This window comes from Lipotes vexillifer, unplaced genomic scaffold, assembly GCF_000442215.2.
Source record: "Lipotes vexillifer unplaced genomic scaffold, Lipotes_vexillifer_v1.1 scaffold1670, whole genome shotgun sequence".
Classification (NCBI taxonomy): Eukaryota; Metazoa; Chordata; class Mammalia; order Artiodactyla; family Lipotidae; genus Lipotes; species Lipotes vexillifer.
This window is the reverse complement of record NW_006787006.1, coordinates 446,752-459,952: the sequence shown is the minus strand read 5'-3', so window position 1 is coordinate 459,952 and position 13,201 is coordinate 446,752.

The window sequence follows — 13,201 nt, the reverse complement described above, 5'->3', positions numbered from 1 at the left end:
AAGTGGAAGTCTGAGTTAACTCACCAAAAGTCACAACCACTCAATTCCCAGATTGGAGCCAGTTCACAGACCCAGAGCCCTAGGAATGAAGGAGCGGCCAGAGGAAGGAGCTGCCACACTGCTGAAATTTATACCATCGGTCTTCCTCCAAGCCCTCCCCAAAGGGACCTGTGGCCATTTAACAGAGTGACCATGCATTGAGGAAGGAGAAATAATCAGACTTTTGGGGGTTACAGGACACTGGCTCTGAACCGATGCTAATTCCTGAAGACCCAAAATAACACTGAAATTTTGGAAAATTTGTATCTATTGCTGTGAGCTTGACAACTGCCCAATACTTAAAGGTTTTTCTGAGGAATTCAGTGGTAATATTAACAAATGTGAATTTGGGGCTATGGTATAATAAAATGTGTCAATACTTGGAAGATCTGCATAGTTTAGAGAATCAATACCTCAAATGATCTATGCATGTTGTTACATATTCATGCATGGGCAAAAGATCTGTTCAGAGTTTACGACAGAACTGTGGAGTTTAATGTAACAGAGTATGAAAGTTCGTTAATATGGTTTCAGAATCTACAGAGCACCTAACCCCTAAGATACTACGACTTGTCAAGTTTTGGTGTAGTATCAGAAAAGAATGTAATTTGAAAAGGCTATTAAATACTCTTCCCTTTTTCAATTACATATCTACGTGAGGCTAGATTTTCTTCAAATTTTCAACCAAAGCAACATATGGCAACAAATTGAAATCAGAAGCAGACATGAGAATCCAGCTGTCTTCTATTAAGTCAGATATTAAAGAGATTTGAAAAAATGTAAAATAATACCACTCTTCTTATTACTTTTCTTGTTTTGGATAATGTTATTTTTTCATTTAAAAAATTGGCTCAGTTTTAAGGATGTAATGGGTTTACTGTTTTTTTTTTTTTAATGAATAAAGACTTTTTATATGTCTCAGTTTTAATCTCTAATATGGTAAGTCTTAAAGGCTATAATACACATGATGGAAAGCATTTTGGGGTCCTCGATAATCTTTGAAGCATATGAAAGGATTCTGCAGAAAACATGAGGACTTTTGCTCTAGTTCTTGATCAGCTGCACTAAGTATATAAAATAAACAAAGAAGACAAAGCGTAGGCTGGGGTAACATCTGAATTTAGGGTGTCTCCTTTCTGATTCCAAGTATGTCCCTGTAGTAGTTTGATTGTGCCAGAAACTGGGGCAAAGGCCAAATATATATTTCTTATTATGAATCACAATATCACAGCAGCACAGAGTTCCTAAAACTATTGGAATTTCCTAGGTGATGGCAGCAAGAAAGATGTCTTTTGTTTTGTTAATGAGGTGACTTTGGGAAAGCACCTGGATCACCTAAGGATGGGGGCTGCTTGCCAGGAGAACTAACCATGTGGTTGGAGGTTTGGGGCTTTCAGTCCCGTCCTTGACCTCCAGGGAGTGGAGAGGGGCTGGAGAATGAATTAATAGCCAATGGCCAATGATTTAATTAATCGCGGCTACGTAATGAAGCCTCCATAAAACCCTAAAAGGCACGGAAGTTCCGTGTCCCTTCCCGCTTATCTTGCCCTATGCATTTCTTCCATCTGGCTGTTCCTGATTTGCAACCTTTCATAATAAACCAGCAATCTAGTAGGTAAAATGTTTCTCTGAGTTCTGTGAGCTGCTCTAGCAAATTAATTGAACCCAAGGAAGGAGTCGTTGGAACTTCCAATCTACAGCCCTATGGTCAAAAGCACAGGTGACAACTTGGGCTTGTAACTGGCATCTGAAGTGTGTGTGTGTGTGTGTGTGTGTGTGTGTGTGTGTGTGTGTGTGTGTAGGGGGGAGGTGCAGTCTTGTGAGACGGAGCCCCTAACTTGTGAGATCTGATCTCATCTCCAGGGAGAGCATGTCAGAATTGAGTTGAATTGTAGGTTACCCAGCTGGGGTCAGAGAACTGCTTGGTGATATGGGGGGAAGAGAGCCCCACACTGTTGGAATTGGTGACCAGAACTCTTAGCTGCCCTGACAAAATACCAGACTGGTGGTGGAGGTGCTGCTAACCATTTAAGAAAGGCTTTCCTTGAAGACAGTGAGTGGTTCTGAAGCTGGGCTGACTGTTAGAAACTCCTGAGAAGACTTTTTTTTAAACCAATATCCCAACCCCCTTCTTCCGTCCTCCCTCCTGATTTAATTTGTCTGGGATGGCACTGGGCAGTGGTTTGTGTTCAGAGCTCCCCGTTGATTCTGATCTGCAGCCAGGGTTGAGAACTCCTGCTCTAAAATGTGAGTGGCCAACAGGCCTTCTCTGTGTCGATCACCACCTGACCAGGTGGCAGGGAACCAGGTTGGTGTTGGTGCCAGACTAAACAGGAAGTCAGGTGGATGAGCATAGCGGGTAGTTAATAACCACATTCCCAATCTGACATGGGTTGGAGGGAGGGGGATGGATGAAGGGCAACTCCTGCTTAAACAGCCCCAAAGGACGCATCCAAAGAGACTTGTTCCCGTCAAAGGGAGGAGGGAGCTCTGTGGTAGCTAGTGGTTGGCTAGAGAAGATGGGTCTAACCGGAGTTCACTTGCCTACAAGTATCAGAGTCACAAAATAACAGTGGCTTGGGAAAAACTAAAGTGTATTTCTCCATCAAATTCACAGAGTCCAGAGTTGGGCAATCCAGGGCTGGTAGGATAAGGCCACCATGTTGAGGACCCCGACTCTTCTGCTTTCATGCTCCACTGTGTCTGCCGTCCATTCCACAGGTCATCAAGTGGCTGCTGGAACTCAGCCCAGCAAGTCCACATTCCAGCCGGCAAGAAGGAGGAAGGGAGGAAGAATGAGAAGCAAAGGGCTGGCATCATCTCCCTGAAGGTTCCTTGAAGCAGCTGCATGAACTTCTGTTTACATAGCATTGCCCAGAACTCAGCCACAAGGCCACCCATGACACCCAGGGATGCTGGGAAATTTAGTCTTCATTTCTAAAGTCGTGTGCCCCCCATACCTGTGGGTTCTATGGAAATGGAGTAAAGAGATATTGAGGGATAACTAGCAGTGTTTGCCAAAGGGGGCTTTTGTGAAACCACGCTGGGCTCTCCGAATTTAAGCTTAAGTCCCTTTGGGGAAGAAATAGGAAGTTTTTCCCCCATCACCATCACAAAGCTTTCCTCCGTCCCTCCTCTTTTTCTATATTGGTAACTGTCTGCTGGCCCTGACAGTTGTTTCCTCCAAAGAGCTGGTAGGGGCTGCTTTCATAGCTATTTGATTCCTTTAATCAGAACCTAAAGTCAATAGGATTCAGAGTCGTTTACAATTCTGGAATTTTGCATCATAATTTAAAATAGTTCGACAGCATAGAATTTCCGGTATCCTGGAAATATAGACATTCGAAAAAGAACAACTTCATCGTTCTTTTAAATGTATCTAAAGGAATTCAAATGCTATAGCAATTTAATACCCACCACCATCCCTTTAGAAAATATTCAACAAGCCCTCATTTAACAGAAGGTAATTTTACATCATACGTTTTCTCCTTAAAAGTTTCTCCTTAAACTCATATTTCCCTTCAAACTTCTGCTACTTAACTTTTTCCAAATGTAACATGTTTTTATACTTAAAAGTCTTTATCACTCTGTCAAACACATCTGCATCAAAAATGTGCGTAAAATCGAAGTTTAATTTCCTGTCACCAGAATGCTCTAATCGTTTAATAAAATTATTCTGGATAGAGTTAGTATTACAGTTATTATTAGTGTACATCTAAGCAAGAGCAATGTAAATACAACACAAATATTGATAAATAATTATTAGACATAAAAAGTGAAAGATAAAATCCATGGGAAAATCATCTCTCATGAAACAGCTGCAAGTTTCTTTTCTCCTCCCAATTTTCTAGTGTCCACGAATGAATAATGCTTATTAATTTAATAGGGCACTGAGAAATCTTAGTCACATAAATACTAGGTGGGAATGGAAGTTTTGTTAAAGCAGCAACCCCCAATTCTCTGAAATCCTTTGAAGTTATGTGGGGATCTATCTTCAAAAATTATGTCTAATGATCTCTCAGCTGACAATTCGATTAGGTCTCCTTCAGTGGTGATGAAAGCAGACAATTAGAAACCACCTGATGTGTAAAAGGGTTTCTTACCCAGTCATTAGAGTCATTCACTTTTCTAGTTTCTGGGAAATACACCAAAAAGGCTTTACCAAGTCTTATGGAACAACTCTCAGTAATTATACCTGTTTCTCTGCCACTTAGGTACCTTGTTTATTCTCCCAACAAGTTGAGAAAATGGAAATATTGTGAATTTCAATACACCTCTGCCAATATAATCTTGTTGATTTAAAAAATACTTTTATTTTTAAGAAGCTTTAAGTATCTTTTCACCAAGACCCTGGCGCTCAAAAGTAGGTAAGTAAGTAAATAAATAATTCACCAAGCAAGCTAATAAACTCTACCTTTATTGTAAAATCCCATCATCCAGACCAAACCAACTTTCAGAAAAAAAAAAAAAAAAAATCTGATTTTATTTCTCAATTCAAGTGTCCCCATAACAACCATCTCTCTCTTGAATTTTTAATTCTAAAACGAAAGACAAGGTGCAAAGTGTCACTCTGAGCCTTTAATATTTATTTCTGACACTCCCTTTGCTTTTTCTCATACAACTCTCTCTCTCAGGAGCACTGCATTCTCCATCTTCCTCTTATTTGTTTCCTGCTCTGCGGGTTTTCACACTCTGGGGCTCTGCACCAAGGTACGATCTGACGTGGATGAAGGGTTCAACTTCCTTTTGTGAACTGTCAGAAGTGGAGGTGGGAAATGATTGCCAGCAGACCGGCTCAGGCTCGGGCAAGATGGGTACATAAGAAAGTTGAGGATTTGGAAAATGTTCATGCACCTTAGTAAACTTGTAGAGTGAATCCAACACTCCTTGGTTCAAATATGGAAAGGTAGACAAGTTTCCTTGTTTTCACTTTTCCTGGGGTTCTATGAGGACACGAAGGAGAGGCCTCAAAAATCAGGGAAGACTGCCTGGAAGAGGCAACTGCTGAGCCGAATCCAGGAACGTACGTTTTTAAAAAGCTCACAGATGATTCTTATCTGAATTTTGAGATCTACTTCTATTGGAATTTGAAAACTTCTGAAATTTGAGGGCTACTGCTACTGTATACAAGACCTTAAAATCAAGAGAGAACTCAGTTCTGCTGATCATTAAAGAAACATCCATATTTCAGGTGGCCCTGAATGGGGTACCTGCAAGTGACTTCCAGCCTGACTTAAAGGCAGAGGTCAGTACGATTCAAGTTTAATGTTTCTTTCCCTCTGATACAAGCAAAGAAGACACCCGCCTTGACAGTGGGGTCCCCCCATCACACAATCCCTGGGTGCCGTGAGTGACAGCAGCATTTATAATCCTCACACCTGGCCACCTGCTACTTATAGTGATGGGTGGGTTGATCACCTGGAATTCTTGTTTGTCTTCCAAAAACCTGGGATTTCTGAAAACTTGAATGCAAAATCCCAGCCCCCAGAGAAGGGTATGAAAATGCCAAACTATTTACTTGCTATTCTTCCCCCATGGTTCCCTGTTCCTGCCCACCTGGCTGCTTTTTCAATGTGTCCTAAGCAGACGCCTTGGAAATGGGGCTTTGTCTTCTCCCGGAAGAGAGCTTCAAAGCCTCAGACCTTGACATCACACGTTTCCCCAATTAAAAGCTGTCCTCAAGAGCACCTCGCCAGAACCCCTAAGATAATGAGCCCTTGCTTCGTTACAGCTCACACCCTCTCCTACAGGAGGAGATAAGGAGATGTGTTACCTGAGCCATATTTTTGGAAATTGCTAGTTAGTTGCAAAATCTTTCCTGAGGTAGAAAAAAAAGCACCAAGGACTGGAATTATTGGATTATTTCACTTTTGAGGCCAAGAAGCAGATGCTCCACTTTCAAGGCTTGGACAAATCTTGTCGCAAGATAACTCCTCTGCTTGCTACCCAAGCGTCCCGGTTCACTGGCTTCCCTGAAGAGGCCCGCTAGGAGATCAGTTGAACCACTGCCGAGGATATGGTTTGCAAGGCTCTTTAAAAAGCCCCCCATACTGTAATCTGGTGCTAATCAGATTTCAGTGTGATGTCACCAGGAAAAATCGATATATATAATGCTAGACTAGAAAGGTTTAGGACCAAATTCCAAAGACGAAGTTCTTTCTCCAAATTATATGTCTTAAAACAAAACAAAACAAAAAACACAAAAAAACTTAGTTTGGGTAAAATAGAGAAATTATTCCATGTCTCTGTTTTCCTGCTCTGCCACGTGTTATCCCAGAACTGGAAAATGACTTTCCTGAAATGGAAGCTGGACCTCGTGTTGCAGGAGATGTAGGTAGTAGTGTGTTAAAATGTCCAGCATAGCTGGAAGTGATTAATTAAAAATAATTCATTGAATACATTTCCTTCCTTCTTTTAAAATACATGTAGTTGAGTGCCCAATATGTGCTTGTCTCCAGGAATTAACTTGAAAAGGACCCATTTGGTTGCTGTCTGCTTGGAATTGAATATCTATGGGGGTGGCCTAATGTTAAACAGTTCACGAAATATGGTGTCTTAGACCGTTTGTGTTGCTCTAAGAAATATATCATAGACTGGATGGCTTAAACAATAAATATTTATTTCTTATAGTGCTAGAAGTTAGGAAGTCCAAGACCAAGGTGTTGGCAGATCCAGCGTCTGGTAAGACTCACTTCCTGGTTTGCAGATGGCCATCTCCTTGTATCCTTACATGGCGGAAAGCAGAGAAAGAGGCAGCAAGCTCTCTTGTGTCTCTTCTTGTAAGAACACCATTTCCATCCTTGAGGGCCCACTCTCATTACCTAATTACCTCTCAAAGATCCCACCTCCAGATATTGGGGACTAGGTTTCATATTATGAATTTGGGGGAGGGGGGACATAAACATTCAGTCCATAGCATGTGGTGTATGCTGCCGAGGTTGGGGGTGTGTAGGTGAACGCGACAGTCTGGGTGTGGGTAGCTCTCAGGGAAGACTTCCTGGAAGATGCTATGCTTCATCTGAAACCTGGAACTTTAGCAAGCATTAGCCAGGCAGGTGGGCCAGCATCAAAAGCAAAGGGAGGAGGTGGGGCATTTCATGATGGAGAATGCCCCAGTGGGGGAGGACCACACCATAGAGTGTGCAAGGTCCAAAGGCGACAGAATGCATGTTTGGGGAACTGTAATAAAAATGGAAATAGTCATCATTCATTCATTCATTCATTTAAAGATGTATTCTAGTACCTATTATGTGCCAGACCTGGTGCTAAACCAGAGGATAAACTCATGAACAAGGCAGAATTGTTCTAATTATTATTAATAATAACCCATTATTTTTACGACTACATTTCTTGAACACTTGCTGGGTGCCAGGCACTTGACGTACTTCACCATCATTATCTCAATTCATTCTACAACAGTCATATAAAATGGGTACATTTTCTAGCATCACTGTATAGATGAGTAAGCTGAGGCACAGGTGACCTCAGTGACTTGCCCAAGGTCACCCTGCTGGTCAGTTGAGGAGCCTGAACTCAGGCTGTCAGAATCTACAGCTTCCTCTTGTTTCATAATCCTGGCTGGATTATGTGCAAAGGGATTCACTGTGAGAATGACCAACTGTCCTGGTTTGCCTGGGACCTGGGGGTTTTCTGAGATGCGGGACTTTTTAAGTGTTAAAACACTTCTTAAGTGTTAAAACTGGTAGGCTTGCATGGTCGGTTATCACAGCTGAGCATCGAGTAGGGCCACAACTTGTAGGGCCTAATAAAACATGCTAAAGAATTGGGATTTTATACCAAAAGCAATGGAGATCCTCATGTAAGAAGAATATACTCTGATAGTTCCAAACCTCAGTTGCACAAAATGAGCCTTAGCTCTCCACCAAGTGACCCCCAGTCATTCCTTGGAATTACAAAGTTGTGGGTACCATAAATTTACTAGCTGCAGCAATGGTAACTGTTCTATATCGGTCATCTGCTCTTTCCAGTGTAGAAAGCTGACTCCCTATTTATCATCAATGCAACCTATTGATAAGACAAAGCTGAGTTTATTGCTTACAATAAAGCAATAAAGGAGTAGGAAGAATACTACCTCAAGAAGTTTTGCTAGCATCTCAGAGGGAGAAGAGAAGTCAGAATTGTATTGAGAACTGGAAGTTTGGTTTAAGGTGGGTCTTTCAACCAGGCGGCTCAATTAGCAAAGGGTAATGATCACAAAGCAATGGTCCAGGATTTGGTGGGAACAGTAAGGTGAAAAGTTTTAAGCGTGGGAGTCAAAGAATCTTAGGGTGTGAACTGTCGGTTGATACTTTCCACTGAAGGGTTGAAGGGTCTTTCAGGATCCGTTTGGGGAGTTTCTATAATGAACAAGTGAACCATTTGCCCAGACAGGAGACTCCTGGGAAGTTAAAGCCCTGGTAATGAAGACAGAGAGATAGAAAGTCATGTGAACATAGACAGTGAGGGGTGGTTTCTGTCCTGAGTCTAGAAAGAGAATCTTCACCATGGACAGTTCCCTCAAGAGGACCCCAAGACTGTCCTAAGTGCTGGATGAAGGTGCTCCAAAAGGCTTCGAACGCTCAGAGCCCAGCACAGGTGATATAGGCAGGGCGTCCCTCTCAAACCTCACCACACTCTGTCACCAGAGCCTGCAAAGCAGCTCTACCTCAAAAGCTCCCTCGAGGGCTCAAAACCAGCCCAAGAAACCTAGTGGGATACAAATGTCATCATGCCCTCAAGCTTCTCTTCTCTCCTTCTCAGATCCTTCCTGTTGCAAAACTGTTCTCACCTCTCCCAGGTACAACAAAAGCAAGACTGCTCTGCATGTGACTGGACATCTGCTGATCCACTGATACTGGTGTGTTTGTGTTGTGCATTGCTGTGTCGGAGGGAGGTTGACTATCATCTACACTAGCAAGTACCCACCCAGTGTACCCCGTGGTAATGGTGATATTCACTGCTCTTGGAAAACCTCCCACTTCTCTCTAATTCTATCAACCTTTTCAATCCTTACCATTCTCCTCTTTCATGAGATCATCAATATTAACTCCAGTCTCTATTAATCTTGCCCCAGCTGCATATCTATTATTCTATCTATTATTCTATCTTTATTCCTTTTTATAATCCCTTTTGGCATTTCCTTATATTCAATTTGGTTTCCAATCATCTTCTATCTTAAATCGTTCTCCCACAATTTTCCAAACCTATAGAAAGGTAAAAAGCGTTACACAGGGAACACCCATATACCCATCGCCTAGAAACATAGGTCAGCAAACTTTTTCAGTAAAGGATTGGGTAGTAAATACTGTAGGCTTTGCAGGACGTGTGGTCTCTGACAACTACTCAGCTCTGCTGGTGTGGTGCAAAGGCTGCCGCAGATAGTGTGTAAATGAAATTGAGTGAGCATGTCCGTGTTCCAATAAAACTTTGTTTACAAAACAGGCATGTCCCGATCCCTGACCTTGACTCTACTGTAAATATTTTCCTATACTTGCTTTACCGCGTGTGTAGCTGTCCCTCTATCCATCTCATTTCTGACACCTTTCAAATTAAGTTTCCCGTATCAGTACACATCACCCCAAAACACGTCTATCATTTTCATATGTAATGTGTCACACACACCTCTTTCTCCAAAAGACTGTAATTTCTTTCTTTTAAAAAAAATTTATGTAATTAATTAATTTATTTTGGCTGCGCTGGGTCTCCGTTACGGTGCGTGGGCTTCTCTAGTTGCGGCACGGGCTCAGTTGCGGTATGTGGGATCTTAGTTCCCCAACCAGGGATCGAACCCGGGGTCCCCTGCATTGGGAGTGGAGAGTCTTAACCACTGGATCACCAGGGAAGCCCCAAGACTGTAGTTTCGTTAATGACAAAAAATCACTAACTCAACTAACATTTACCTATCTGCTGTTTTCCAAGCACAGCTCTAAATAGGATTCAAAAAGAATCCTATTGTCTAAAAGAAAACTGTTGTGCAAATGAACAAATACGAGGCAGCTGATAATAGAAATGGGAGCAAAGAATTGTTCACTTAAGTAGAAAGGACATGAACTCCACCCTGGGGGAACTGGGAGAGGCTTCTCAAGAAGTTCAAGGTGGGATTAAAAAGTGACCTGGGCTTCCCGTAACACTGTTTATATTGCCCTTGTGCTTGCTCCATCCAAAATTTGGGACTTGTTCTGCTTTAAGAACTGACCCCCACCCCCAGAGGTCACTGTTGAGGATAATACTTATCTCCCACTCCTTATTAACCCACCCTGATGTATCTCCACCAGAATATTCTGCCCTGTGGCTCTACTTCTTACTCAAAGCCAGTGGTTCCCAAATTTGAGCACACAAGGGAATCACCCAGAGGGTTTTTAAAATACCAGTTACTAAGCCCAAACCCAGATATTTTGAATCAGTAGGTCTGCAGTGGAGCCCTAGAATTTGCATTTCTAACAAGTTCTCGGATGATGCAGATCCAGGGACCACACTTTGAGAACCACTGCACTAAGTAATATATTATAGCTCATCCTAGAATTATTCTTATCATTATTTCATTTATAGCACCTTTTATGAGATGTTTTCCAGAAAATTTGTACCAGCCTATATCCCTATTATGAATAAATCAATATTTTGATGCTTACTTATCACTGAATATTAACATAAAATACTTTCTAATTCTATAGCTGGAAATGACAGCCTGGTCTTTTAATGGATAGCTCTTTCGATTACTCATGAAATCAAAGATTTCCCTGTACCTGCCTCTTAATTTTCTCTCTAAAAAAATAACAAAGTATTTTTAAAAAGGAAAAAACAATTGTCGTTGAATTCCTTGAATGCCTTCCATTCAAGGCAACACAGGAAGTGATGATTTGATGTACCCTGTCAGCTCAAAACATATAATGATTATAAATAAAATATTAAATGTAAAGTCAAAACCAGCTCCCAGGGCTCGGAACAAGATAAATTCTCCATGGATCAAAAAAAGAACAAAAATGTTAAGTGATGAGCAGGGCTCTGCTCTGAGCTCTAGAAGCAGAGAGTAATAACAGGAAGTTTGACTTCTGAGGGTTAGTGGGGATGCAAGGGGCTCCAAATGACGTGTGGGTTGAGATAATCTTGTTGCTTGAAGCAAGTTAGGACCAGATCATCCCAAGAAATATCATCAAGTCTAAGCTGGACTCTGAGCCTGGGGTCTGGGTGACAGCAATGTAGAAGCAGAGAGAGAGCACAAGAGAGAAACATAAATACACCTCTCACTCAAAATGATTCTGCAAACTCAAATTATAAAGCAATAAAGAACTAAAATCAATTTGATTCAGAATTCACTCCAGATGAAATGAATTTAAGATAAGAATCTGCCAAAGACGCTAAAATTATTATATTTAGAATGCTTAAAAAATGTAAAAGGTGTAGCTCCCATTAAAATAGAAAAAGAAATTATGAAACCAAAACAAGTCCAATGAAACAAGAACAGGTGGATATGAAGAAGAGGGCTGTCATCAACAACCAGATCTTCCAGCAATGTGATCTTGAATTTCCCAGCCTCTATAACTGTGAGAAATAAACATTCGTTCTGTAAATCACCCAGTCAATGATAATTTGATATGGCAGGTAGAGCAGACTAAGACAAGAATGTTCGCTGCATCATTGTTTGTGGTAACAAAATGCAAACAAATTAACAACCAAGAAAGATGGATAAACAAATTGTATTATAGTCATATAATAGAATATTATATAACAGCTAAAATGAAAGCACTAGTTACACTTCAAAATTATAACACTGAATGAATAGCTCAAATTGCCCAATGATATACATTAGGACTCCATTTACATCAAATTTGGAAATATTCTAAACAACGTTACATACTTTTGATTAATATGTGCATACGTAGTAGTTTTATAAACATGCACAAAGTGAGCAGTCTGAAACTCTAAGGACGGTGGGTCCATTGGCACAGGAGAAAGGAAGCTGGAATAAAAGAAGAAAACAGAGTTTCATCTGTATCTGTAGCTAGCATCTTAATTCTTTTTGAAGAATCTGAAGCAAACATAACAAAATATTAAGCTTTGAAAAAGCTAATTAGAGGTGTTTCTCAAATCATTTTCTATACTTTCCTCATGTTTAAAATATTCCGTAAAAATTTTACAGAGGAGTCTGCTGTGTTTATTTCTACCTGTGTTTGCTTGCTGCCCTTTACCTGCTACCCCAGTGCATTCTGGTTCTGTCTCCTAACAGTTTCCGGAAACTTCTTTCTCCTTAGGTCGCCTGTATTTCCGTGCTGCCGAAGCCCACAGGTGCATTTCCACTCTTGTCTGATGTGACTTATCTTCGGTATTTGACAATTTTCCTCTTCATATTTACTCCTCCTCCTTCCCTCCATCTTGGGGTTTCTTCCGAACTCTACCTACTTCTTCTCAATGCCCTTTGCAAGTGTCTCGCCTTCTCCTTGTCACTTAAATGCTGGTGTCCACCATGGTCCTGATCTCAGTCCTCCTTGATCCATGTATAACCTCATGCAATCAGAAAGCTCTTACTACACTTCTATGCTGATGACTCAGGAATTTCCACCCCCAGTGGAGAACTCCTTTCGGAAGCTCAGCCTGATATTCAACCACAGACCAGGCATTTTCACTTGGATGCCCTTGGAGCACATCAAAAGTTCAATACATTCAAACTGAAATCATCTCCCCTGCCTTACACCCTCCCCTTCTAAACCCTATTGTGGTAGGCAGAATGATGACCTTCCAAACATGTCCACATCCTAATCTCTAGAACCTGTGGATAGGTTACCTTACACAGCAAAAGGAACTTTGCAGATGAGGTTAAAAATCTTTTGATGGGACAATTATCTTGGATTCTCCATGTGGGTCCAGTGTCATCCCAAGTCTTCTGTAATGTGGTCTCAAGGGAAAAAGGGAGAGAGGCGAGTCAGAGTCAGTGAAGGAGATGTGAGAATGGAAACAAGTAGGAGTGATGTGGGCCACGAACCAAGAAATTAGAGGAGTTTACAGAAGCTATAGGCAAGGAACTGAATTCTCTTCTAGGGCCTCCAAACAGAGCACATCCCTCTAGATGCATTTTGGACTTTGAAACTCCAGAACTGGAAGATAATAAGTTTATGTTGTTTTGAGCCTCTAGGTTTATTATAATCTGTCACAGCAGAAAGAGGGAAAG